Source organism: Panthera onca, chromosome B3, assembly GCF_046562875.1.
Source record: "Panthera onca isolate mPanOnc1 chromosome B3, mPanOnc1 haplotype 2, whole genome shotgun sequence".
Taxonomy (NCBI): domain Eukaryota; kingdom Metazoa; phylum Chordata; class Mammalia; order Carnivora; family Felidae; genus Panthera; species Panthera onca.
Window position 1 is genome coordinate 5,704,514 of NC_138344.1, and position 24,632 is coordinate 5,729,145.

A 24,632-nucleotide genomic window follows, 5' to 3' on the forward strand; every position below is an offset into this window, starting at 1 on the left:
AGCAGAGCCTTCCCCTGCCATGAACTTACAAAACTGGAAAGTGGGTACAAATTTCTTCTTCTGATGAAAAATTTCTATTATAAAATTGAAAAAAAAAAAACAAAACAACCTGCCCATTGCAAAGAGTCTGAAAAAGATGGAAGAGAAAAAAAAAAAAATTAAGGGTCACGTGGATGGCTCAGTCAGTTAAGCTCTGACTTCGGCTAAGGTCATGATCAGTCTGCGAGTCTGAGCCTTGTATCGGGCTCTCTGCTGTCAGCACAGAGCCTGCTTCGGATCCTCTGTCTCCCTCGCTCTCTGCCCGTCCCCCGCTCGTGTTCTCTCTCTCTCTCTCTCTCTCTCTCTCAAAAGTAAAGAAACAGGGGCACCTGGGTGCCTCAGTCGGTTAAGCTTCTGACTTTGGCTCAGGACATGATCTGGTTCGTGAGTTTGAGCTCCATGTCCGGCTCTGTGCCGACAGCTCAGAGCTTGGAACCCGTTTCGGATTCTGTGTCTCCCTCTCTCTCTGCCCCTCCCCCACTCATGCTCTGTCTCTCTCAGTCTCAGAAATAAGTAAACATTAAAAAAAAATTAATACTCCTTCTGGCCCTAACCCAGCCACTTCTCGTGTATTTCTTCTAGGTCCTCCCCAAGCACGTGGTTTTCGCAAGGCGTTGATCATGGCGTATACAACCTGGTGTATTGCTCGTGGCCCCTCACCTGGACCACCGAGCAACTTTCCATGTCGCGCGTTCATTACAAAAATTGACGTTCATCGACACGGCACGTCCGCATGAACACACAGATCCCCCCTTCTCCTGTCCACACCCACACCGAACGGCACTCAGATTGCTTCCGGTTTGTCCACACTGCCCACGAGATGCCTTCCTACATTCATGCAGAGAGAAGATAAAGGGAAGAGGCAGACGTGTAATTCGACAGTGTCAGATGGGCCTGGGTTGAATAATGCCACATGTGAACTCAGACAAGTCACTTAACCTCTCTGAGCTTCAGTTTCCCCGAAAATGGGCATAACACCCCCTTCGTACAGTTAAGACTGTTAAAACTGGAGGCCGTCAGTAAAAGACCCAGCGCGGGGCCTGACAATTAATTACGTACTTTCTTTTCTCTTAAGTAACAGAAAGTCACAGCTGTGGCTCCTGAATGCCTTCTAGGACAATCTGCAGAGACACCCTGGGAGGACGACGCTCCCAGATCCTCTGCACAGCTAGCTAAATTCTGGGAAATTTGGGACTCACAACTGAAGTAATTTGTTACTTCAAGAACAAGTTGTGTTCTCCAACTCACTTCAAAACGGCTCGGAAAAAAACCAAACACACACACACACATGTACGTATGAGGCAAATAAGGCAAATGTCAGTATCTGTTCTCTCTAGTCCTGGGTGTGTAAGTATTTCCTGTACTATTCTTTCAACTTTTCTATAGATTTGCAATATTTCATGATAAAACCTTGATGAAAACTCCTGCTTTAAATTTAAACGGTAAAAAACCGTATAATACTTTAAGAAACCTTGCACTACATTAATTTATCTAGAGAACTGACCTGGTCCCTGACCTCACAGAGCTTACTTACCACACAGCATTTCTTCGGGCAGCGTATTTTCTTGCTAATTTTATGGGCTGTTCAGTTTTCTCTTCAAGCTTAAATCTCGATTTTTCTTTTTTTTAACAAACATATGCATGATCTTAGTAGAATAGAAATTTTAACCCTTTAGGTATCTCATGATAAAATCTTTTCCCCTGGGCTGTCGATTGTTTTGTAGAATTCACATAGTACTTACAATTACTTTTAAGTTTATTTATTTATTTTGAAAGAGAGCAAAGGAGGGGCAGAGAGAGAGAGAGAGAGAGAGAGAGAGAGAATCCCAAGTAGGCTCTGCTCTGGCAGCACGGAGCCCAACTTGGGGCTCAATCCCACAAACCATGAGATCATGACCTGAGCTGAAATCAAGAGTCCCATGCTCAACCACCTGAGCCACCCAGGCCCCTCCCCCCATTTGTTTAATGTAGTCAAATCTGCCGGTTTTTTGATGACTTTTTTATTTCTAAACTTTGGAAATCAACCTCTAGCCCAAGACTTGGTGCAGGGTAAACTGTACATACGAAACGTTTTACTTCTTCTTTATTACGTATTTCTGTTTCAGTATTACTGTATTGACTAGGATTTTAAAAGCGAGGTTCAACAGTGAATATGATGGCGGGCCTCCTTAGTTTGTTACTAGTTTCAACAGGGATGCCTCTAGTGTTTCACGGTTAATAACAACATTGGCCATCAGTTTGAATTACATCTTTTTTTTTTTAATGTTTATTTATTTGTTTTTTAATGTTTATTTATTTTTGAGAGAGAGAGAGAGAGAAAAAGACAGACAGAGGGTGAGCAGGAGAGAGCAGAGAGAGAGGGAGACACAGAATCTAAAGCAGGCTCCAGGCTCTGAGCTGTCAGCACAGAGACCGACTTGGGGCTCGAACTCATGAATTGTGAGATCATTGTGAGCCAAAGTTACACGCTTAACGGACTGAACCACCCAGGCGCTCCAACGTTTGTTTATTTTTGAGACAGAGAGAGTGTGAGAGGGGGAGGGGCAGAGAGAGAGGGGGACAGAGGATCCAAAGTGGGCTCTGTGCTGACAGCAGTGAGCCCAATGCGGGGCTCGAAGTCGGGACCTTCGAGATCGTGACCTGAGCCAAAGTTAGACGCTCAACCGACTGAGCCCCCCAGGTGCCCCTGAAATAGATATTCTTAATCACGCTATGAATGCACCCTTCTATTCCTTTTTTGGTGTATTGATTAGGTAGAAATGGTTGTTCGACTTTAATCAATTTCCCCCCCACATATATTGGAATCAATTCGGTTGTACTTCTTTAACCCATTAGCATGACGCGGTTACTATATTAAGCTTTCCTGATATTGACAATTGCCCCACTGGGTTATGGTGGATGACTTAATACATTATTGAATTTTATTTCCGAGATAACATTTCCATCCTTTAATATGGTTTCTTTGCCATGCTTAATATCAGGCTTATTTTCCTTTGTAGAATGAATTGGATCATTCCATCAATCTTTTGCTAAGCCATGGAAACTGCTTTATGTTATCAGTACCATCAAATTTAAAATAATTACCTAGCAAAAAACACTTGGGACCGGTGTCTTCTTTGGGTAAAGGGGGCAGTGCTTTGATAACAATCACAATTTTTTTTCTCATTTAGCAACATATATATATTTTCAGAGAAGCCTCCATTTATTTGCGATTTTCAAACTTAAGGCAATTGTGCTTATATATACATATCCATATTTTTAACTCTCTATTGCAACGTTCCCTTTCTTATTCCTCCTATTTTTTTCTTTTCTTTCTTTCATTTCTCAAGTCGATTTGCCAGAGGTTAGTCTACTTTATTGTTTGTTTAAAAACAGAATCAGCTCTTGGATATATTTGCTAATTTCACTGTGTTTCTGTTTTCTAATTCATTTATTTCTGGCTTTATTCTCCGTTTCTCCCCGTTTTCCTTAGGGGCTGTTTTTTATTCATTTTTTTTTTTTTTTTTCCTCTAAGATCTCAGGCTAATGCTTGGCTTATTCCCTTTTTCTGTTTCCCTTCTTAATAATAAAAGCATTTAGGTCTATGAGACTAGCTGCAGCTGCCTCCCAGAGGTTTGGTTATGTGGCATTCTGGTTTTCGGTGCTTTCTAAATATTTGTCACTATATTCTTTATTTCTTCCTCGACCAAATAGCAGTTGAGGAGAGGGTTTTAAATTGTTTTCAAGCGGTTGGCTTTTTAGTTTTAGTCCGTTTAAATGCACAATTATTTTGGCTACGTTTACTGCCTGGTGATCAAAGGACTCCCCAACTGGCACAATTTCTGTTTTGGGTGGAACGTGAGTTCTTACAGTTGGTTCCTGGTGGCTGACAGAAATGTCTGCAAAGCATATGCTCGCTTGCAAAGCCCAAGTGCGTTTTAAAAGTTCTTGCTTGCCATAATGTTATGTCAAATGAAAAAGAAAGAGAATATGAAGTTCAATGTGTTTGTAACCATGTTTAAAATACAGTATATTTACATATGTGCGCTGAAAAAGGCTGTGAGGAAATACATAAAGGTACTCAACGGTGTTGGTAAAAGTCTACTTGAGGAGATTAGGGGCAATTTTTACTCTTTACACTTTCCTGTATTTCTTTTAAAAGCTTATTTATTTTGAGAGAGAGGGAGAGAGAGAGAGAGCGCATGAGGGAGGGGCAGAAAGAGAGGAGAGAGAATCCCAAGCAGGCTCCACACTGTCAGCACAGAGCCTGACGTGGGGCTCGATCCAACGAACCTGGAGATCATGACCTGAGCCGAAACCAAGAGACACGGGGCTTGATCCCACAACCGTGAGATCATGACCTGAGCTGAAATCAGGAGCCAGATGCTTAACCAACTGAACCATCCAGACGCCTCCACTTGTCTCTATTTTTAAAGGTTTCTATGTAAGTGTAAGAATTACTATTTTAATAAGATTTCTTTGAACGCTTATTTGCCTAAGGTTTGGGGACAGAAATGCTCTGTGGCTGAAACTGATTTTGCAAAGCTCCCCCCGGCCAGAGTGAAGGAGGTCACCGTGAAGAACCAGAAGAATGACTGGATTTGGACCCCGAACAGCAGTAACACCTGAAAACGGTGGCCCTTGTGAGGGACCCAGTCACTCTGGTGCTGGAGGTCCCCTCTGGAAGAGGACATTCATTCCCAGGGGGCACCCAGGAGGGCCACCCTCATCCTTTGTGGTCCCCACTCGCATACGGGCACCCCTCATTACTGTGATGGTGGAGCCATCCCTCGAAGGAAAAAACAGCAAAATCCAAGTACCTCAACATGATCTCAAAGGCCCACTCCCACCCCGCCCCCCACCCCCCAAAATGCGTTTTCAGCCCCACTGTCGACTCCCAGAGCTGAATTCGGAGCAACTCTGGCCAAACCCCTCCCCCGCCCCACTCCTATTTGAGTCCTTGGAACTGGAAAAGGTGGCCGACCTCCCCCTCGACTATCCCACCGGCTCCGCGGGTCACCCCAATACCAGCGGCTCTGGAGACTGAAAGATCCGGAGAGATCCAGAAGCCTGCTCCGTGACTGCCCACCCTGACAAGGAAGCAGGGAGGGGAGAGGGAGTTCAGGAGTTCCTGGGAGAGCCACACTTCGATAACCGTGGGCCAGTGAGTGCACTGCACAAGCACCCCAGCCCAGCCAGCCACCCGGGCTGACTCCCCTCTCTCGTTCATTACCTGGAGTCGCCTCACACTGGGGTCTTTCTCCTGTTTCCCTGCCCTCCAATCCCGCTGACTTGAACCCTCTGCCCTGGAAGACAGCGGCAGGGAGGAGGGAGAAAAGCGTGCTGGGGAGGAAGGGGGACCGGGAGGACCTTCAGATGTCTCGCCTGGCTTCCAACGAGCTGCTGCCCAGTCTGGTGGGTAGTCTGGGGTCACCTGTGTCACAGGGAGGAGACACTTAGAAAGCCGGGGAAGAGAATCCTGAGGGAGGTGCCCTTCCCCACCGGGAATGGATTAAGGTGGCCAAGCAAAGATGGACGCGGGCAGAGAGACGCGGGTGTGCCCTGCTCCCAGCAGTGTCGTCTCTGGGGAACGCTCGCTGCCTGGCTTTGGCTCAGGTAAGCGGTGTGGACGAGGGTCCCATGATGCCACCAGGAAAAAGAGCCAAGAACATCCTTTCTCCAAAACCCCGTCCCACTGTCACCGCCTCTGTTTCTTCCTCTGTCCAGGCAGTTCTGCCCGCCACCCTGGAGGTTCCGGGCAGTGACCTTCAAACAGGTCTACTTTCAAAACTGACTCCCCTTCCAGGCACCAACTTCCTGCCCTCTGCTCCGTGCAGCATCTACACGGCAGGCTGAAACACCCAAGTCAGAGTGCAGCCAAGGACTTGCGGCCACGGCCTTCTGGAAGAGTGCTCTCCAGGAAAGCTGTGTTCTTGCCACATCAGCCAGCAGAAGGACTTACAGAGAGAGAAAGGGAGTGAGCTCGTGGTTTCCTGTTTGTTTGTTTGCTTTTTACATTTATTTATTATCTTGAGAGAGAAAGGGCACGAGTGGAGGAGGGGCAGAGAGAGAGAGCGACAGAGAGAGAGAGAGAGAATCCCAAGCAGGCTCTGCACTGTCAGCACAGAGCATGACGCGGGGCTCGATCCCACGAACCGTGAGATTGTGACCTGAGCTAAACTTAAGAGTTGGATGCTCAACTGACTAACCCACCCAGGCGCCCCTTGGTCTAATTTTTATCTAGAAGTCAAAAGGCTCTCCAGTGGCTCATCTGGCCCAGCCTCTACATCTCCTGCTTTACTGGTCTGTTATGCCCTAGGGGCTGGGTGGCAGGGTGGTTCAAATGGATGGACTGTGGACTCTGGACTCAGTCACACCGTGGGTTCAAATCCCCTTACCATCCCTTACAGGTGCGAGCCCTTGGGAAAGTGGCCACCTTTGTGAACCTGTTTCCTTGCCTCTGAAATGGGTCTGGAATGCTGTTTCTTGCAGGGTAATTGAATTCAAAGAGTCTAGCCCCATGCCTGGCCCAGAGCAGGTGCTCAACAAACACTGGTTTTCTTTTTCTTTCTTTTGCCAGATTCTGGGAACCCGAGCCTGAAGATCTCATGCACTCAGGCAACATTTCAAAAGATCTTCCTACATTCTCAAATCAACTTGGTAACTATAAATATGTATTAGGAACACACCCTGGTGGAAAAATTTTACTTGGGGTTATTTCTTGATGAGGGTTTTTTTTTTTTTCTTTTTAATTTTTTATTCTTTGTTTTCTTGGTGAGTTTTAAGAGAAACAACGAAGCATAGAGAATGTACTTTTGTAAATGATCTGTAAACAATTGGCACAAAGCTGAAATTTTAGGTGAAATGAGAAGGAATTCAGGCAAAAGTGCCATACTTATTCCTCTGAGGGGTTTCTCAACTCTCAGATCAACATTTCCAAGGGGATTTCCCCACATGGAGTTTTAACAACAACACAAGCCCCAAGTCCCCCTGGTTTATGCCAGCGATCTGTCATGTTGCTTTTTTTGCTCAGAACCCACCGGGGGCTCTGCCTGGCCTCTGGATTAAGTCCAAGCCTTTGGACACATTCCCAGATCGGCCCCGACCTACACCCCCAGCCCCATCTTCCAACATCCCACCTACACATCCTACCTTCCAGCCACACCAACACCGCACCGCCCCCCCCCCCCCCCCGCCCCGCCCGAGTCTTCAAACGTGCCTGTTCTTTCTGCCTTTGCATGTTACCCAGTGGAATGATCTTCCTCCTGCTCCTGGTCTGCTGGGACCCTGCTAAATACCACCTCCACCAGGCAGTCTTTGCACACACCCCCGCCCCCACCACGTTCCTCACTTCCTGTTCTCATGTCTACTTCTCTAATATTCCTTCTGGCCGAGGGCTTGCCGGGGACAAAAACCCTGTCGTTCCCCTTTAGATCACAGAGTTTAGCCCATGGTAGGTGCTTGGTAAATGTTTGCGGATCTGATGAAGGAATAAAGAAACAAATGAGGAGATTTGCAAGAGAAAAGAGAATCCAGGGTGGCGCAGGCCTCTCCCTGGAATTCACGGCCCTTTGGTACCCAGGTAGTAATGATAACCATGTGTTTACACAGCACAGAGCACAGCTATAAAAAAAAAAAAAGTAGGCTCATAAACCCATTTCACAGGCCATGAAACCAAGGCTTGGTCATGGAGGCTGTGCCTCACTGGGGCTAGGAGATGGTGAGTCATGCTTCCTGTGATCCTGAGTCCTGTGGGTTGAAGTAACGTCCTCCCCTTTGCCTCTGGGCCCACTTTGGTGGGGAGCCTGTGGGAAAAAGAGCAGCTCTGTGTTTCTGTGTTCCCTTAGGCCGAGAAGGTGTCAGGGCAGAAGCTGGACCACGCACGGGAGCAAACCTAGGACTTTCTGAGGCCACCCGGAACCGAGACCCCCACCCTGGGACCCAGCACCCTCCACCTGCTAAGGGTGGGCTGCCACACCCCCTCTAACAGGACACCAAAGTTGCCCACTCCTTGCGCCTTGGGTGAATCCAACATCATTAAAAGCAGACCCCCGTCTTCCCCGGATCTTAATCGGCTAAGAAGCAAAGTGACAAGTTTCATCGAATGTGAGGTAGCAGGATGGGATCTAACCATGTGTCACAAGTCGGAGAGTGGGGGATGGCAATGGGCCATTCAGGGAAGAGAGGCAGGACCGGGCAGATAAGAGATCTCATCCACCAGACAGATAACGGGGCTAAAATGACAAAGGACCTAGAAGCCATCGCTGATGGGTCGAGAGAGAAAGGAAGAGCATATTAAATTTTAAACAAAGCCCACCCCAGGGAAACCTCCGGCCTCCCTCTCCCAACCCGCGCCTCTCATTTCCAGAACAGGTTCATAGAGACGGAAACGTCCGTCCCTCCTCTCAAGGGGGTGAGTTTCGTGTTTTTGTTTTTTTGTAACCCGACGGGCAGCAGCTGGCATGCTGTGTCTCTGGGTGGGGCGGGGGGCGCAGTCTGGGCCTCCAGGAGCCCCGGTGGCCTTCCTGCCAGGCCTGGGAAAGGAGGGCAGGCTGGGATCGGGCCTCGGATGGGACTGGAGGGTGGAGGGCGGCTGGGAGCCACAGCAGAGCAGGTGCAGGGAAAGAGTAGCGGTCAGCCTGCATGTGCCGGATCCAGGAGGTGGGCACCAGCCTGGGTGTCACCAGCGGCGAAGAGGAAAGCTAAGAAGTCGGGAAGGTCCTCAGCGGCCACACCAACTAAAACTACCATAAAGAACATGCTGACACGGAGGAGGAAGAGAGCCGAAAAGGGGGAAGAGTGTGGAGCTGGAACAGGAAAGCCCGATTTAGCCTAAGCAAATGCTACTTCCTCAGTAATTCCATCAAACCTCCCTGCGGTGTCTCCCCCCTCCACCCCCCACCCCCTGCCATGGTGGAGGAGTCAGGCTGCCAGGGCTGAAGGTCTGGGCAGATGCACGCCCTCCGGGACAGACTCTGGGGCCTGGATAGGAAATCCCCCCCAGCCGCAACCCCAAACCCCAACCCAGGTCAGGACGAGCAGCCTTGGTCTCTGGCGTTAGGGTAGGATGTTTGTTTTATGAGCATCCTCTTAGAAGAAAGGCTTTGAGAAATTTCCCCAAGAGACTCCGGAGCCCTCAAAGCCAGCACTGTCCCGGACATGCTAAGGATGGGCATCTTGGGGCTTCCCACCTGCCCAGATGCCTGCAGTCAGAGACTCTTAAGAAAGGCCTCAGCCCTCGAGGATGGGAGGTTCTCTTTCTCAGCTCGGCTCAGGTCTTTCCCTGGCCACTTACTCTTAACAAACAGGGGCTCAACATTTGGAAAGGGATGTCGGAAAAACGCACAGCCAGGTTTTAAAAGAGAATGACTTAAGTCTTCACCCCAAAGGAGTAAAATCTGCATACGGTCTTTCTGGAGGGCAATTTTACCTTCTAAATCAAGAGCCTTTAGAATGGGTCCTCGGCCCAGGGATTCCCTTCTAGAAACAAGTCCCAAGGAATAATCAAGGCCGTGGGCGAAACTGCCCAAGGATGTTTGCTGCAGCATTCCTTAGAAGAGAGAAAAAGGGGAAAGAATGTAAATGGAGGAGTCTGCTTATATGTATTATGGTCCCTCTGCTCAGAATATAGCCCTTTAAAGTGAGCTGGAGGGGAGGGGCGCTCTGCAATGTATCCAAACGTGGAATCACTATATTGCATACCTGAAGCTAACACAACACCGTATGTTAACTGTGCCGGAACTGAAAATTAAAATAAAAAAATAATGTGACTTGAAGGAAGGGGTTTAACTCAATGAAAATTTTAATCACATATTGTTAAGGAAAAGCAAAAAATGGGAATGCCAGCTGGTGCAGCCACTCTGGAAAACAGGATGGAGGTTCCTCCAAAAGCTACAAATGGAACTACCCTACGACCCAGCAATGGCACTACTAGGCATTTACCCATGGGATACAGGTGTGCTGTTTCGAAGGGACACACGCACCCCACATGTTTATAGCAGCACTATCGACAATAGCCAAAGTATGGAAACAGCCCAAATGTCCATCGAGGGACGAATGGCTAAAGATGTGGTATATATATATACAATGGAGTATTAGTTGGCGATCAAAAAGAACGAAATCTTGCCATTGGCAACTACATGGACGGAACTGGAGGGAATAATGCTAAGTGAAATTAGTCAGAGAAAGACAAAAATCATATGACTTCACTCATATGAGGACTTTAAGGGACAAAACAAATGAACGTAAGGGAGGAGAAACAAAAATAATATAAAAACAGGGAGGGGGACAAAACAGAAGAGACTCATAAATACGGAGAACAAACAGAGCATTACTGGAGGGGGTGTGGGAGGGGGGATGGGCTAAATGGGGAAGGGGCACTAAGGAATCTACTCCTGAAATCATTGTCGCACTATATGCTAACTGGGATGTAAATTAAAAAAAAAAAAATGTATATGCTTTAATAATTAAAAAAAAGAAATTGGCAGAGTGAATAAAGAAAACAGGACCCCCCAAAAAAAGGAAAAGCAAAAAAAAAAAAAAAAAAGGAAAGAAAGAAAAAAAGCAACATGAAGGTACACACGGTATGATCTCATTTGAATTAAAAAATATATGCTGGAAGGGTATATAACATACTAAAATATTAATAATTATAGATGGTTTTTGCTCTCTTCTTTTTGCTTGTTTATATTTCCTAAATTTTCTGCAAAAAATCATAAATCTCTTTGTAACAAGAAAAAAAAAATCAATAAAATCGATTTTCTTAAAAAAACAAAAGGAAGAGATCCAGGAGTCAAGAGACCTCTCATTCCTTGGACATTCAAACCTGGAGTGGAATTGAAAAAACAAACAAACAAATAATAATAAAAAAACCCAAACCCTGAATGGAGACATCTTAAAACCACCTAAGAATATTTTCAACAAGGGGTAGTTTCCAGTGAAGGGGAATGAAAATCTCCAGGAGGCCTGAATGAGTACAGGGAGGGTGTGAGTCATAAGCAAAGAGCCAACTCCCCCAGAATAGCCAGAAGTCCACTTTCCTGTCTAGCTCCTTCGAATAATTGTCACCAGGGGAGGAAGAGGACAGCAAGCCGAGGGGCCAAGGTGCGAAAAGGCAAAACAAACGTTACTTTTGTCCTTCACGGAGGACAGGGCAGTGGCCATCTCTTGAGACAGTATATTCAAAAAGGAGAGAGAGAGAGAGAGGCCAGTTCCTGAGCCGAGATTTGTTAATCTACCTGGTGCTAGGAAATGAATTTTGACCACCCAGGTACAAAAGCTCTAAAACAGGGGTTTGGAAGAGAAATTCTCACAAGCCTTTGTAACCAAAGCAAAAGAACTTGGCTGATGTTACATGGAAGTTTTTCTGGAGAATGAGCTAGAACACAGGCAGATAATGGACGGGATGGCTGGGGAGAGTTAGTAAGAGCACAGAGTGTACCATTTACAGAAGTTGGCCTTTGTCTAAAGAGAGATGACCTACAGCGCAAGGAAGGAAAAATTCCATGGGACACACTTAATTATTCAAGAGTCGGGAAAATCCACGGAAGCATAATGGCAGACGTCTACGTTTCTCGAGTCCTCTTGATGATCGAAAGCTTTAAAGTCTACCTCCAATGTCAAAATGTGTCCATCTGAGGAACGTTTACCGGGCGCCTCCTATCTGTTCACGCGTTCAGCAAACAGCTGGGTACGAACTTCACATGGGGACAGCTCTGTGACGTTCAGGGCACTTCCACGTCCGCCAGCCAGACAAACAAAAACGGACAGGGTGGGTCATTAGGATGCATCCCTCGTAAAGATGCCAAGTAGCACAGTGACAGGGAGTTGGAAGGTCGGCTCAGACCCCGGGATCCTGAAGACTTCTTACCCCCATGAGCCCTGCTTTTTCCTTAAGAAATGACGACTCCAACTCTGCAAATAAATATGACACCACACCCCAGGACAGGTGGTGCTGGATGATTTTTGTATCTCTTAAAGACATCAAATTCTTCCCCCGGGGTGAAGCCGTACCTATAAATTACAGCCTCGTATTATATACGGCCAACACCTTTAGCTTTGTCCTCCTACAGCATTTCTCCTTGACAAAAAGGAAGCAGTCAATACTCTACTTTGAAAACAGCAGAGGAGGTGTTTCTGTGAGACAAAAAAAAAAAAAAAAAAAAGAGAATAAAGCGAGCAAGCACTTTTCCTTCCCTTTAATTAAAGGGATGCCATCCCATCGCACCTCTAGATAGAAAAGTTGAAACAGACATTTTTTTTTCTTCCAGAATCTTCTAAGTACCCAGTGCCTTTAGCCCGAAAAACTTCTCTGCCATATAACAAAGCGAAGGCACCAGCTTAGGGCACCAGGAAGTGTTCCCTCGGCACCTGGCAGCAGCTGGTACCTACCTGAGGCCAGTCCACAGACAGTAATAAAAGCTCCCTTGAAATAATGTTAAGGTTCAGACACTCTGATAAAAGCTGGGAACTTCAAAGGTAGGACTGCAAAGCCCATCCCTAATCCTCCTCGTTGTGTCTGATGTGGCTGGCTGGGTTCTGGGCTGGCTCCACCACCTGCTTACTGCCTGAGCTTTGCCCCATAGGCGTTTGTCAGCCAGCGAGCCAGCTGGGGGAGGTGGGACAGAAGTGCACATCCACTCCCTCGGGAGCGGTGGGCCTCAGGCCACGGTGTGCGGGTCACTGGGCTTTGACCAATGAGATGGCAGCTCGAAATAAAGGACGAAAACCAGAAAAAAAACCCCCAAAACAAGAAGCTGATCTACAGACAGGGGCCCAACGGTTCTGGAGTGAGAACTGGACTCAAGGCCAGTTTCCGAGGCTCAGTCCATGAACTTGGGCAAGTCATTTCGGACTTCCAGCCTCCGGTTTCTCGGTCTATAAAAATGGTAACCTCACTGGGGGTTGCTGAGGGGAGTAATAACTAAAACAGCCTAAGTGAAAATGCAGAGCAAAGGTGAGATTCTTCTCCCCTCCCTTCTTTCTTTCCTCCCAAACTTCTTTCTTTCTTTACAAATACATTTGTTTTTGAGAGAGTGTGCGCGTGTGAGAGGGGAGGGGCAGAGAGAGACAGGGAAACTGAGGATCCGAAGTAGGCTATGCGCCGACAGCAAAGAACTTGCAGACTAGGAGATCGTGACCCGAGCCGATGTCAGACACATAACCGACCGAGCCACCCAGGTGCACCTCATGCACTTTGGATTTTAATAAATATCGTCTCTATACAACAGAGACTTTTTAATAAAAATCCTCTCGGTATACTGTGTGCTCTATCAACAATTATCAGAACAACTGTTCCCAGTGTCACTTCTCCATAGTAGACTTCCATTTCTCTAATTAGTAGTGGGATGGTTAAGTGCCATTTGTATTTCCTTTTCTGTGAACTGCCCATGTTCTTAGCTTAGTTTAAAAATTGAGTTCGGGGCTCCTGGCTGGCTCACCTGATCATGCATTGCTTGATCTTGGGGTCGTGATTTTGAGCCCGACATTGGGTGTAGAGCTACTTAAAAAAAAGAAATAAAATATAATAAACAAATAAACAAAACATTAAAAAATTGAGTTGATGGTCTTTTTCTTCAAGATTTGTAGGAGTTCTTTAGATATTAAGGAAACCAGTTCATATCTACGACCTACGTTGCAAAAACGGTCCCCTAGTTTTGAGAACTAGCAGACTCTTTTGACTCCGTTTATGATGATGTTAGCCACACAGAAATTTTTCACTTGCATACAAGTATATTAATCTTTTCCTTTATGACTTCTGGGTTTTAAGTCACAGTTAGTATTTTCCTGAATTCATTTTTTATATTTACCGTCTCTAAGCCATCTGAAATATACTGTGTTATAATGTGCTCGTTTTTTTAGAAGGCCATCAAGTTGCTGTCCCAAGTGACAAATTTTAAAATGCCATCTTTATGTCATATTAATTTACCTGTAATTGACCTCTAAGTCCCTTGTCTTTTTTCTCTTCCAAATCCTGCCCAATTGCCTCACATCATGCTCTTTCTCTCTCCATGGTCCTCACATGCCTTCGTTCCGTTTGTGAGCCAAGGGCTGGTCCATATTATCGTGACTGATAACCATCCAAGCGGTGGTGAATTTCGGCATCTTAGAACAAGTAGAGACCTTAGAAGCATCCTTTCATTTCATAGGTATGGACGCTGAGATCCAAAAGGATGAACTAGACTTGTCCAAGATTACAGGGTGGGTGAGCGCTTGGATTTTTTTTCTTTAATTACTACCCAAGAAGAGGAGAAGAATTGATTTTGCCGTAAATTCTGCTCAATCAATAGGGATCTACTGGGGCGCCTGGGTGGCGCAGTCGGTTAAGCGTCCGACTTCAGCCAGGTCACGATCTCGCGGTCCGTGAGTTCGAGCCCCGCGTCGGGCTCTGGGCTGATGGCTCGGAGCCTGGAGCCTGTTTCCGATTCTGTGTCTCCCTCTCTCTCTGCCCCTCCCCCGTTCATGCTCTGTCTCTCTCTGTCCCAAAAATAAATAAAAAACGTTGAAAAAAAAAAAATTAAAAAAAAAAAAAAATAGGGATCTACTAAGCCACTACTACGACCAACAGGGAACTAGGCACTGGGGCTCCAGAAATAAATAACAGCTCCGAGTTTTCAAGAAGCTCAGAGTCCAGCATGGGGACTAAACACACACACCTCTAGACTGAGCGGTAAGGGAACAGTGGCCAATGGATGTGGAAGAACAGGTCAGTTTTGCAAGGGACGGCATGGGGAAGGCTCAGAAGATTCACAGTTTTTAATTGGGCCTGGCGTGACCAGGACTTGCCCAAATGTGAAGTGAAAGTATTTGGCAATAGGGGAACGATGACACAAAGTGGGGTGTCTGGTGGTATACAGTCAGGAAGGAAGTAATCAGGCTTAGCGTTAGCTGTGGGTGGACTTTCAAAAAAAGTTCCTCTGAGGACCTGTGGTCATTGGCAGGCCCTCAAAACTACACGCTAAGAATTATAAATAAATGGACCCATCTGGAGGGCCTTAAGGTGTCTGGTAGAAGGCAGCATACCCTCTGTGGAAGAATGTACTTTCATCCCATACCTTGAAGAATTCTCACAGATAGAATTCTAACAAACATAGACATGCAATCAAAAATCATGAGACACATACGGAAGCAAGCCCTCAAGAGTAGGAACCAGCAGAGGCAGCACACAACAGAACTAACTATACCTGCAAACACTTCGGTATTGGAATTACTGGATACAGAATACAAAATAAGTATGTTTAATGTGATCAATAAAATGGAGAATTAAAAACACAACTAAGGAGTAAGAGATTATTTAAAAAACACAAATCACCAGGCATATTAGAAAAGGATAGAATAGAAACACGGCAATAAAAAAATATAATCATCCAGGTTAAAAACCCAAAGCCAAGGGGCACCTGGGTGGCTCGGTCGGTTATGCGTCTGACTTTGGCTCAGGCCATGATCTCACGGTTCATGAGTCTGAGCCCCACGTCGGGCTCCATGCTGATGGTGCGGAGCCTGCTTGGGATTCTCTCTCTCTCTCCCTCTCTCTGTCCCTTCTACATGTGCGTACGGTCTCTCTCTCTCTCTCAAAATAAAGAAAGAAACTTAAAAAAAAAAAAAAACCTCAAATCATGAGCATCAAAAATAATAATTGCAATGGAAACACATCAAATATATTACAATTTGTGAGTTAATCCTGATACTAAAAATACCTCTGTGGGTGGACTAAACAGAAGATTAGAGATAACTAAAGAGAGAATTAAGAAGCTGGAAGACAAGTAAGATATTCCCCAGAAAACACTACCAAAAACCCAAAAGATTGCAAATGAAAAAGTTAAGAGACATATAGAAATAAGATCAAAACACATCTAACTGGAGTTCCCAAAAGAGAGGCCAGAGAGAGATAATGATGGAGAGACAATATTCCAAGAGCTAATGGCTGAAAAGCCTCTAGCACTGATAAAAGTCACCAATCTTTGGTTTCAGAAAACCCAACGAATGCTTAGCCAAATAAAATCTAATCCACTCCTAAGTAAATAATATTGAACTGCAAAACATACAAATGAGCGCATACCCACACACATGTAAACCACCACCACCACCACCACCAACCAGGGAGACGAGATTACCTACGAGGAACAATAATTGTGCTACCAACTTCTCAACATCAACAATGGCCAGAAGACAATGGAAAACTATCTTTAAACACTTAGGGAAGATAACTGGCAAGCTAATGTTTTATACCCACTAAAACAGTAACAGTAAGGATGACATAAAACGTTAGCCAAACAGGAACGAGAAGTTTACGATGAGAAGATCTTCACCATATGTTGTGATATCAGAAAGTAGGTCTGAGATGCAAGGAGAAACGTTAAGTAAGCAAAATGGAAAATATGCGGAAAATGAAAGCAAAGGCTAACTGTATAGAACATTAAAAATAAATGCCCGGTTTGTGGAACTGAAGAGAGAAACACGATGCAGCTAAACCACTGGGCGACGACTGCGTGTGTCACAACAGTGACTTTACAGAAAGCATTCCCAAGGTCCTTGCATTATTTGAGAAGAGATAGACACCAACTAACTTTAAATCTTCTGCAGTCTGCAAGGATCAAAAGAATAGAAACAGAGTGTGTAAGCTGCAAAGCAGTAAAGAAAAAAACAGTGAAGGAAAGAAAGGGAAAAAAAAAAATCTTTTTTTTTTTTTTTCAACGTTTTTTATTTATTTTTGGGACAGAGAGAGACAGAGCATGAACGGGGGAGGGGCAGAGAGAGAGGGAGACACAGAATCGGAAACAGGCTCCAGGCTCCGAGCCATCAGCCCAGAGCCTGACGCGGGGCTCGAACTCACGGACCGCGAGATCGTGACCTGGCTGAAGTCGGACGCTTAACCGACTGCGCCACCCAGGCGCCCCAAAAAAAAAATATTTTAATCAACTTAAAAGAATGAACAGCCCGGCTGGCTAAGTCAGTCGGTGGAACGCGCGACTCTTGATCCTGGGGCTGCGGGTTCGAGCCCCCTGTTGGGTGTAGAGATTGCTTAAAAATAAAATCTTTTTTTTTTTTTTTTTTTTTAATTAAAGAATGAACAAAGAATCCGAAAAAGAAGAAACAGAAAGCACAAAATAAGATAGTACAAAGAAATCCACATGTATCCAAAACTATAACCAATGTAAACCCAGCTCTGAACTGTGTATAGGAGACATGAAGACAGAGATAGATACAGGACAAGAGTCCTGGCCTTGCAGACTGAAACCATAAGCACAGAAGGGGAAAAAGTAGCAGAGAACCATGGCCGAGGCACCAAAGTGTTGGCAGGAGAGGAGGGAATGGCAGAAAACAGTAAGTTGTAAGAGGAGGGCCCAGAGTGACGAGCCAGTATTTGCCATGGAGAAGTCAAGTAAGCAGAGGCCACAAAAGGGACTGCCAGGCATGCTCAGGGGGTGGGTCAGGGGCCTCTGCAAGAGCAGGTAGGAGTGGGGGTTGAAATAGTCTGCTGTTTTGGAGCTGGAGAGGAGAGAGGGAGAGGAAGCAGGGACAGAAAGGGTGAACTCTTCTCTGTGAAGTTTTGGGTGGAGTGACACGGGAAGTGGGTTGGGGAGAAGCAGGGCCAGAGAGGAGGGAGACAGGTGTGTCTGTATCTGTAGGCAGGGAATTAGGGCACGGGAGGATGTGGGGTGCTCAGGCCTACGGGGGTAGCCAGGGCAGGACACAGGGGACCTAGGGATGGGGTTGATGCTAGACATGTTGCCCCGGTGGGTAGGCATAGGTTTCCCAGCTTGGCGCAGGGGTGTTCAAGGAGGGAAGTGCGGTGGGGAGATGGGAAGAGTTCAGAATTTCAGAGGTGACCTGCTTCCCGGTAATAGCAAGTCCGCAGCGAACTTGTGGTCTGTGGCTAGTGAACGGAGGCCTGATGGGAGAGGAGGCATGTAAACTCGGGGGCCCCACGATCAAACATCGCAGGGTGGGGCTGACCTACCAGCACCACCAGCTTCCAAAGGGAACCTGATGCTTTTCAAGAGGCCGGCTTGGATGTGGTCCTTCTCAGGACATTCTGATGTGGTGCGTAAAACAACCACTGAAGTTCGGCTATTGTTTCTTACCGAACACCTGCAGGATAGCCTCCCCATCTGGAACCCCGTTCTTCCATGGCTGCCCCACTGGGAATGGGATGGGGTCATAGATGGCATTCGGGCATGACCAGAAGACAAACCACACTGAACCAAGAGTCGTTACAGAAGTGATAGTTTCCCCTGTCAATCTGGAGGGTGGACATTCCCGCTTTCTGTGGCGATCCTTCCTACCTGACCTTGATTCCCTATTTATTACACACTGAGGGAATGGAACGAAGAAAGGGAAGGTGGTCGGGCTACATTGTGATTCCCTGGTCTCAGCTTCTGACTTTACTGAAAATCCTCCCGCTTCCAACACCTCTCTCAGTATTCCCAAAATATACACACAATAGAGCATATATATTTAATATCACAGACGCCTTTAGGATGACGGTTATAGAAGACAGAATTAAAACCCCCCTAGAGGTCAACCCACTTCTAACAGTCCTTCACTCCATTTATAAGTATATGAATTATAAAGATCATACACACTGATAAAAATTCAAACAGCACAGAAATGAATTAAAGAGAAAACACAAGGCCTCTGTACTTGGGGGTAAGGCATTAGGGATGGGGGAAGGGTCAGGTCTGTGAGCTACACGCATTAATTAGTAAGTAATGAGAACCAGTCCATTTTACCTTTGGAAGCTGCCGATCCGACATACATTTTTGGCCCTGCTTTGGCTTCTAATGTCCTTTAATCCCCCTTTCAAAATCTGTCCCAATCTCCTGCTACCACCCCGCCCCTTATTCGACAGTGCACTTCTTCAAGCATCTTCTGGCCGAATCCAGAATCTTTCATTTAGCTTGCAGTGCTGCGGCTGTCTTGTTTCCTAATTCTTTTTTCTAAGCAAACAAAATGACTTAGGCCCAGTACTGACACAGACTCTCGTGGGCTAGCCTGGCAACGTGGGGAAAAACTTTTCTGTCTTATGCACGAGCAATTGGGAGATACCTGGTTTTTTGTTTTTAATTTATTTTGAGGGAGACAGAGAGAGAGTGGGGGAGGGGCAGAGAGCGAGGGAGAGAGAGAGAATCCCAAGCAGGCTCCACGCTGCCAGCGCAGAGCCCGACGCGGGGCTTGAACTCATGAACCGCGAGATCATGACCGGAGTTGAAACCAAGAGTCACGGGCGCTCAACTGACTGAGCCACCCAGGCGCCCCTGGGAGACACTTGCTTGTAACCTAGGGACCTTTGTCATCTCAATTTCCATTCTCCTAAAAGTGCTCTCCCCTAGTCCCACCTGCCCTGCTAGGAAGTTAGGCTTTGTGAGCCGGGACTCTGGGGCCCAACCGTCCAGTGCCAGGCCTGGTTCTGACACGTGACCTCCAGAAAGCTATTCATCCTAAATGAGCGGATGTATGGAAAGTGTTTAGGATGGTGCCTGGTCCATAGTAAGTGCTGTGTTGGAAGAGAGTTGGGTGCAATGAGCTAAGAAAGGCATTTGCCCCTAGTTCGGGGAAGTCGCAGGTCCCTTTGAGGCCGGCAAAAGCTCTGGATGTTCTCCCCAGCAAAGCACGCACACGTCCACACAACACTCTGCACGGCTGCACGTGCACAACCGAAGCCCTCCCTCCCCCACCCTCCCCAGACTGCAAGGCTCAAGCACCACGGGCCTTGGCCCTCTGGTCCTCTCCACACTGATGTGAGGATCTCAGGCACAACGCTCCGTGGCCATTCTTAAAGTATTATGTTCACAAGCAAGGAACTATTGAGCAACTCCCTCGTTTTAGGTTCCGCTTTTGGCAGAAATGGTATACCTTTCTTCCCCAAAGCCCTTCTGACCCTTGAACAGTTTTTCTCTCGATTCAGGCCAAATCCTCCCTGGGTCACCTTAAGACAATCTCTCTGCGTGCAACAAAGCCCCACACGCTCTTTGCGAATTATTCTGATCCTTCCCCAAAGCTCTGCCGGTCTGGCCGCTCTGCAGCATTTATGGGAAGTCAGACCACCACACGGACTAGTGCCTGCTGGAGGGGGGGGGGGGGGAGGGGGCGGCCACCAGAGGCAGATCCACCAGAGGTGGATGCTGTGGACGCCCAGGCCCTCACTCTTAATAAGCTTGGAAACAGCACACACCAGCAAAAGCCAGAGATGACAGAAGCCAGAAGGAACTTTGCGAGATGATCTAATTCCCTCATTAACCAGAGAAGTGACTCTCCCGTGGTCATCCAACTCATTCACAGCCAAGCCGAGAATCCACCGCCCCCTCCCTCCCCGTTCAGAACTTTGATTCCTTTGGCATTTCGCAGACTTTACCACGCAGGTGAGTCGTGTTAGAATGCAGATTCAGCAGGTCTGCTGAGGGCCAGAGATTATGCATTTTGCTAACAAGCTCCTGGGCGGGCCGGGCAGACGATGCTGGTGCTGCGGGTGCAGGGCCTGGGGTTTACATCAAGGTTAACGGACTATCCCACCCTGGCTAAGGCCTCTTCACCCACCTTTTTCCTGTGGCTGTTTAAATGCCCTTTCTTCAGGAAAGCCTCCCTTCCCTCATCCTCCCTGATTATCAGCTCCCATGGCCTCTGTACTTTTCCCTTTGAAGCGTTTATAACAACTGTAATTAAAGAGTATTTGTGTAATTATTAGTTCAGTGTCTGTCTCCCAGGGAGACTACAAGCTCCATGAGGTCGGGCCCAGCACAGAGGCTGGTAAATCACACCGTCAATGAAAGGGTAGCTGTTGTGGTCTGCAAGAGCCTGGACCAGCATCCTGGATCAGGAAGGGAGGGTTTACACGTGTGGGAAACACTTTCTGGAGCCCTCAAGGCCAACAGCCACACTTCTAGCTTTAAAATCCCCGCCGGTTTCAAATACATGCCAGCCAAAATTGAAGTCGAAAAGCATGCTTAAGAAAAGAAAAAGTCTCCTAAATCTTTATCAAGTGCGAAATAGTCCCCACCTGGTGCTAGCCACTCTGCTCGGGGGACAGGGAGGCCTCCCAAAGGAGCATCCCTTCGAGTCTGCGTTGGGTGAATGGTCTTCGAGCGCGGTGCGGGTCCTGGCAAAGGGAAGCAGAGGGCAGGCTCCCTGACCCGCCTCGCTCCACCGCAGACCAACGATTTCTTTTTCAGTGTTTCCGCTGCCATCCTTTCGAGGAACCCCAAAGCTCTGAATGCTCAGCTCCTTGGTGTGGGCAGGGATCCCCGACCTCATTGTTCACTGCAGGGAGGCAAAACCTGAAGTCAGTCAGCCTGGGTTCAGGTATCAGCTCTGTGCCCCTGGGCAAGTTATTCAGCTCCTCTGGGCTCTAGTTTCCCCATCTGCCAAACGGGAATAACGATTTAGTACCGGCACCTGCAAGGACTAAGGGACACGATATACACAAAGCATGTGGACAAGCCCGGCCCAAGATACCCTGATTATTATTATTCTCCCGCGATCCAGTCCAGTTCAAGATGTCTCTATTGTTCTGCACAGTCTCCACCCAGTGGCTCCACCTATGCAGGATCGACTCTTCCCAGCTGCTCCTGCCTTACCTGTCTGGAGCTTGTTTGAAGCCATGACTCACTGCAAAACTCTGCAGGTCCCATCAATCACCTCCCTGTCCCCACCTCTGTGTGTCACTCGTGGGTTCCTACTGGGAGGGAGGTCTTTTTCCTAATGCCCGGTCCACTTATTCACCAAGGATTATCGAGGGCCCACCACGTGCCAGGCCCTGTTCTGAGCACAGGGGCTTAGCCACGAACACAGACCTCCTACCCTCACGAGCTGACATTCTAGTAGGAGAGCTAACCCACGAAGAGACATCGGTTCAGGTCTCTGGCTCTTCCTTACACCCCCGTTCTTCTCTGCAGACCAATCCTAAATAAATCACACACAAGAACAGGGCACGAAGGAAGCATTCCGGATCAAAAAGTGCCGAGTGTGACTTGGGAACATCCCGAGAACGAAACCGCTTGCCTCACTGAACTGGCACACTTTGTTCCTGGTGTCCCCTAGTAGTCACAGTGGCCCGTCAAAGCCTCTGGAATAGTATGTGTGTAACAGAGCTGGACAATAAAGTGCCCTGTTTACCCGTCTCATGCAGGGAGCATACGCCCACGGTTTCATGGTCTCGGAGCCACACTCTCTGGACAGAGCCTGATTCGGGATCCCCAGCGAGAACAGAGGCCAAGGCCCTGTGTTTAAAAGCACCGGAAATGGACTCTGAAGGTTCTGGTTCAGGTACTGGCATTGCCACTTAGAGCACAGCCCCAGGCATGGAGCTTTTCTCATGCCTCAGTTTCTTTCAGGCCATCTCTACGGTGTCTTCCGGCTTTGAAGTCTGAGGGTTGAGACCAACCATCATTAACACGAGACTCAGCAGATGCAGAGATTCCTTCAGTCAGCAACATGAGCCCCTGCCCTGGGACCTGGTGGGGGAGCAAGCCCAATGAGGAGCCTGTGGGGAGCATCCTGCGGGATACACTTGACTCCTCCTTTGTTTACTTCCTCTCTTCTACCTTCAAACTTGAGCAAACTCAGATGGAAATACCTCCGGGCCGCAAGGCAAACCTAAAATAGAAGTCGTGCAAAACCTCTGGTGGTCCCATTAGTCTCCCTTCTGTCCACTCGAAAACCATCCCAGACCTTGTCTCCTGGTCTCTAGACAGCGAGCCTAAAATAAGTCTCCCCGGTAGGAAATGCCTGGTCGGGATGGAGGTGACCCAAGTACAGAACAAACGGCCTGCTGGCCGCACACCCCAGGACAAGGACTCACCTAGGAATCTGCCCAGAGAAGAGTGAGGATCTGTTCTCACTTCAACTCACTGCGTCTCCCTCCAGGCGAGCCTGGAGGAAAGAAAATGTGACCCAAATGTCCAACACCCCCCTACTCAAAAGAGAGCTGCTCTCTCCCACTGCCCTCATGTGAGGAAGCCAGGTCCTGCAGGTTTCTGGAGCACTAATGCAGCTGGAACTATAGGTGACCAGTTAGGGCTCAAACAGGTGCTTGGCACAGGGTGGTGACATGTGGCCCATGGGCCGGTTGACAAAACCACCAAGAAAGCTCTAGAAAACAATATTCACTTAAAACAAACAAGAAACATACAGTCATGCTCGGTCTCAAAAATCAAAACCAGACAGGCCCATGGCTTGATCACAAACACTAAAAATACATGTTCTAATGTCTGATGGCAATTAGGGGTGGTTTTCTTCCCTTCTCCCACAAGACCCGGCAGGTCTTTTAAAGGCCCCTGATAAGAGCACACCAGGGATGCAGGCCCAGGGGCCCTCTACTTGGCAGAAATGAACTTTGACTGGTTTTGCTTACACGTGTACAAAGGCAGGACTCAAAGAGTAGCTTCAAAGTTGGCTGGGTGACCCCCAAGGGTGCAAAGTCCTGCTTCGCACACCTGTGGGGGAATTTTTGTGACTCTCCCAGACACCCACGGGACCCGGCTACCGTCCCCTCCAGGTCGACACCGGCTAGGAGTTTCCATTTTGCCCAGAAATAAAGGCGTTCAGAGTGCCCTTGGCAGTTAGGCGCTCGGCCGGGCAGCCCGAAGGTGGGCCACCAGGATGGCCACTCACTGGACCGCTCCGACGGGGAAGGACGGGCACCTCGCAGTGTCCCAGTGAAAACGCACCCAGACTACGGCTCTGCCTTCGCCCCAACCAACGCAGAGCTGAGAGACAGATACATTAAGGACCGTTTCGGGTTAGTTAAAACCCACGCAAGCACCGCCCTGGCCTCTTAAATCTTCCCAAACTACAGCTCAGACTGGAGGGAAGCAGTTGCTGCGACCATAAAAGTCATCTTAAAAGGCAAGTTGGAAAAAAAAAACCCGATACGCACTAGTTAGCAAGTCCGCAGTTAGGGGGGCGGTGGCACTAGGGCCGGGTCTGTGGGATCTGCGCGCCTGCAGGGGCTGCCCCGTCGGTACCCGGGTCCCCGCGCCCACCCGGCAGCCTCGGCCCCCCCCCCCCCCCCGCGTCTGACGCCGGCGATCACACCCCACAGCTCCGTCCAATTAGGAAAATGACCGCGAGGAGACGGCGAGTGGGCAACGAGGAAGGGGAACTGAGACTAGGGAGGCTAGGGACAGGCCGTGGGGACCCCGCCAGCCGGCGAGCACCTTCAACAGGTCCCCGGCCCGGGGCGCCCCGACGCCGGCCAGGCGGGGGTCCCGCAGCGCACGACGTGCGGCCGCCGGCTGCCCTCGGGGGGCACCCCCAGCCCCCCCCCCTCAGTCCGCTCGGCCCTCCCCCGCCACCACCACCCCCCCTCCCGGGACGGCGGGGACGCGCCGTAACCGTCCCCCCAACCCCCCCCCCCCCCGCACCGGAGAATAAAGTTTGTGGGCAGCCGCAGGGGCGGGGCGGCGCGGCGAGGGGGTGAAACTTTGAGTCCCGGGCCGGGTGCGGGGGGAGCGCGCGGGGCGCCGGGACACCCACGTGCGGGCCCGGGAGCCGCCGCCGCCGCCGCCGCCTCCCCGGCCTCCCGCTCCGCCGCCGCCGCCGCCGCCACCGCGGCGCTTTCCTTTCATTTCTGCTTCTCTCTCTCCCTCTCTCTCTCTCTCTCTCATTCGCGCGCTCTC

The 24,632-nt window shown here is 48.4% G+C and overlaps 1 protein-coding gene across 3 annotated transcripts in view; it reads right to left on the reverse strand.

The window, feature by feature from the left end:
• ZNF710 (zinc finger protein 710) overlaps positions 1-24,632 on the reverse strand; it is a 70,089-nt gene that overhangs the window by 43,029 nt on the left and 2,428 nt on the right. The gene's annotated exons all lie outside the window — the stretch shown is intronic.